Source organism: Calidris pugnax, unplaced genomic scaffold (genome assembly GCF_001431845.1).
Source record: "Calidris pugnax isolate Ruff unplaced genomic scaffold, ASM143184v1 scaffold30, whole genome shotgun sequence".
NCBI classification, from domain to species: Eukaryota; Metazoa; Chordata; class Aves; order Charadriiformes; family Scolopacidae; genus Calidris; species Calidris pugnax.
In genome coordinates, this window is record NW_015090776.1 from 4,793,911 (window position 1) to 4,797,846 (window position 3,936).

At 63.8% G+C, this 3,936-nt stretch overlaps 1 protein-coding gene across 2 annotated transcripts in view; it reads left to right on the forward strand.

The window, feature by feature from the left end:
- The window catches only part of FAM65A (family with sequence similarity 65 member A), a 34,098-nt gene that overhangs the window by 9,241 nt on the left and 20,921 nt on the right, over positions 1-3,936 (forward strand). The window lies entirely within an intron of this gene.

Genomic DNA, 3,936 nt, shown 5'->3' on the forward strand with positions numbered 1-3,936 from the left:
CAAACAAGGTTGGGGTTGGGGGGGGGAGAAGCTGCCCGTGGTCTTGGAGAGCTCTGCGGGGAACCCGGAGGAGAAGCTGCACCCATCTCCCCCTGCTTTGCACCCAAACAGGACCTCAGGGTGGGGTGGGGTGGGGTGGTCTCCCGTGGGACCTGGGTGGACCTTGTCAGCTGGGTGCTTGCCTCCTCCTCCTCCTCCTCCGGGGTGAGGAGGGGAGGAATGCTCGGAGGAATTAATGAGACAGATCTGGCTTTGTTGCTGGCCCCATCCTCCTATCTCCCAGCCCTCCCCAGCCTGCCAAGAAGTGCTTGGGAAGGCCTACCACCATTAACGCTTTCCCTGCCACCCCCAGGGCTCCCATCCCGGAGCCTTTGGCAGGTTTTACCCCTGTCAGATTCCCAAAGGAGTCTCCCGAGGCCACCGGGACGTCCTGGCCTTCCTAGAAAAGTCCAAGGACCCCGTCTCCTGGCTGGTGGCTGAGGACCAGCCTTGCGGCGTTCCCCCCGGGCAGGGCTGGGATTGAGGATATGACGCCACCCTAAATCATGGAATCATAGATGCTGTGATTCTAAATCAGGCGGTGCGGGGCTCGGGGCCGGTGGTGTGTCCTGCTTGCAGCTGGCAGACGTCCCCGGCGTGGTGGTCGCCAAGCCCTGTGTGGAGGAGACAGGGCGATGGGGTCGAGCTGTGGGAAGGCGGGCAGGGATGGGGGATGCCGGGATGGGCAGCCGGTGAGGTGGGTGTCGGGGTGCGACCCGGGGATCACTGTTGATCCGCAGCGGGGACAGTGGTGGGGAGAAGGACATCCCTTCCCAAACCCTTCCTGAGGCTCCTGGCCAGTTCTTCTGCTTTGCCCACCGGTTTCCAGCCTGGGATGCTGTTGGGGGACGAGGGGTGGACACTGCCCAGTGCCTGCTGCTGCCCCAAGAAGAGCAGGCAGGGATGTGGGGACGTCCCCCAGGGATGTCACCACGCTGGGCTCCATCCTGCGCCGGTGGCCAAGGCTTGGTGGGCGCCTTGGAGCTGCTTGCCATGGCTCTGACTTCAAGGATGGGCAACCTGGGAGACCCTTGGCGGGCAGGGAGCTGGCGTTTTGGGGTCCCCAGGGGACGGGGGAGGCAGACCGAGCCCTGGCTTTGTGTGGGCTGAGGCCACTGCCAGGCTGGGACCAGCTCCCCGCCTCGTGCTCGGGGGTTATTTATAGGGCTGCCATTTATATCCCTTCTATTTCTGCTGCCGTGTGGGGACGACTGGAGGAAGCGAAGGGGGAGGGCTCGAGCCTGCCCGGATGCGGGGTGCCCGGCCCCTCCGGCGAGGGATGCTGCCGCCGGCGGCCTTGGTGCCAGCCTGGCTGCGGGTAGAGCCCTGGCTTGGCACAAGGGCGGCTCCTTCTCCAGCCCTGGGGGCATCAAGCTGCAGAAAAAAGCTCTGCGGATGATCTACCAGGGTTTTTTTTTTGGAGCTGGCTTTGCCGGTTTCTGCAAAAAAACCCAAAACCAAACCAAAAGAAGTCAGCGGGGTCGGCTGTGGCACGGTGGTGGTGGTGGTCACCACCTGCAGCTCTAGGACCGGGCTCTCCCAGAGCAGGACTGGCTCTTGCAAGGCCACACGTCACTTGGTCACTCACTGCAGTTCTCCTTCAAGCCATGACAGTGGGTCTTCTCGCCAGAATTGCCACCTCATGTGTTCTCCTTGGTGTCTCCCATGGCCAGAAGCTCTTTGGCTTCTTCACCAGGCTGGTGCCTACATGCTGACACTCACCTCCCCAGCCTCTTTTGGCCAGCAGTGACTTCTGCTCACCAGCTGAGGCTGGCCTGTGCCCTTTTGTGCTGTGTTTCTGGTGACGTTCCCCGCCGTGCAAGGGTGGCTGTGTCCAGGGAGCGCTTGTCCAGGAACAGCCTGAAACACCTTCTTCTTCATCACCTTGGCCTTTGGTGCTGGTGCCACCAGGAGAGCGTGTTCCTGGGGCTGGTGGCTTCTCCTGATGCTGGGTGGGTACAACCTCGGTGCTGGTGGTCCCAGGGCCAGCAGGGAGTACCTGGAGAACTTCCCCAGGACTTGGTGCTGGTGGGAACCGGGGTCTTGGGGATGGCGGTGCTGTATCTCATGGATGGCAGGGAAGTGGGAACATCCTTCTGGGGTGCCTGGATTTTTCATCTGCTTGGCCATGACTGTTCACCCGGGTCCAAGCACAGCTGCCCACAGAGGGGTTGGTTTGCACGGGGTGGGGATGCTGGGGACAGGTCCCCAGGCCTGGTGAGAGGAGGACATGGTGGGGACACCCCCAAAAAGGGTGCTCTTGGGGTGTTACACCCAGATCCCTGCTGTGGATGGAGGCAGCCGTCCTGGCTGCTTGTGCCAAGCCTTGGGTGGTGGGCATCCAGGGAAAGTCCCCTGAGCTGGGGAGGGGTGACCAGCGCCTTGTGGGGGGCCATGGCACTGTCCCCTTCCCTGCACCCTCTCCTTGTCCAGCCCAGGGACAGAGATTCATTTAACTCAATTACCGCCCAGGCCCTGGCGGCGGTGGCTGGGCTCGTGCCCTTCCTCTGCCCTCCCTTGGCAAGGTGTCCCCGAAGCTGGCAAGCCCTGCTGAGTGCCGCGCAGGGTGCCACGGGCTGCTCAGAGGAGATGATGTCTGGTGGCCCGTGGCCTCCTCCGGCGTCCTCTGCCAGCTTTTGAATGCTCAGCCCCCTGCCTCCTCCCAGCCCGCAGCGATGTCCCCCGGGGGTGATGCCCAGGAGGGTGCTGTGCCACCCGGTTTGCCCGCGCACCAACTGCCCCCTGGGCAGGGCTATGGAGAGGCAGGGTCCCCACGAGTGGGACAGCCTGGCCGTCACCCCTCTAAGGGAAGGGAAGCCTGGAGGTCCCTTCGTGGCGCTGGGGAACGCCTCTCCTGCGGCGCCCAGCAGCTTTAGTGTGGCCTTTCTCGTTAACCTTTAATGAGAACAAACGAGCTGGCATGGGCCGTCGCTGCGGGCGCCTTGCCTGGCTGCGTGCCGGACACTGGCTCCGCATGGCTGCCGGCACGGCGGTGGCTTTGCAGAAGGCTGGTGGGTGCTCCCAGGAGCCATGATTTCCCCCAAGGAGAAGCAGCAAGGGGTAAAAAGCCGGGTGGTGGCTCCTCAGCCCATGGCAGCCACCGGGTTGGGACAGTGCCCATGGGTAGGGAGAGCCGGGGGGACCATCCCAGCCAGGCAGGGTAGGAGACATGGGCTTCCTGAAAGTTCTTGGAGGTGGGTCCCTCCTCACCCTGCTTCGTGGTGCGCTGGGCTGCTGGCTTCCTTCCCCACCACACTGGCATGGAGGCTGCTGGCAGGTGGGCGACGACGTGCCTCCGTTTGCCATCCTGGGGTGGTTTTTCCTCAGATGCTGCTCGGGGGCCAGCCCAGTCTCACCAGCTCTTTTTCCCCGCTGCTTTCCCGATGGGGCTGGCGCTTGGCACCCACCTGGACACCAGAAGGAGAGGGTGCCCTGGGTTACAGCTCTCTTTGGTGGCACCGCTGCAAGCCCCAACTTGCCAAGCCTGGCCCCAGAACCATGTCCGTGGGTGCCCGCGGTGGGTGAAGTGTCCTACAAGGGACACTTCTCCTTCCCTGCAGTGTCCTGGCCCTGTCCCGCACAGGGACCAGCAAGGAGGGGACCAGCTCTGGGCTGGGCAAGCAGCCCCATGACTGGCTCGCCCTCTGGGGTGTCCGGGAGCACCCCATCTCTGTGAGCAACCTCCCAAGGCTCTGCCTCGATGTTTTTCTTCCCAAACCTGGCCTGAACTTGCTCTAAAAGCAGCAGCAAACAGGAAAGGAGCCTGGGAGGGAGGTGTCTTTTCCTGCCCCAGTGACGTGGTGGTGGCAGCCGGTCCCAGCCTGGATTGGGCTGGCTGCTCCAGCCTCCTCCCTCGGAGCCGGGGGGGGGGGGGGCCGGGGGCCGGGGGGCGGGGCC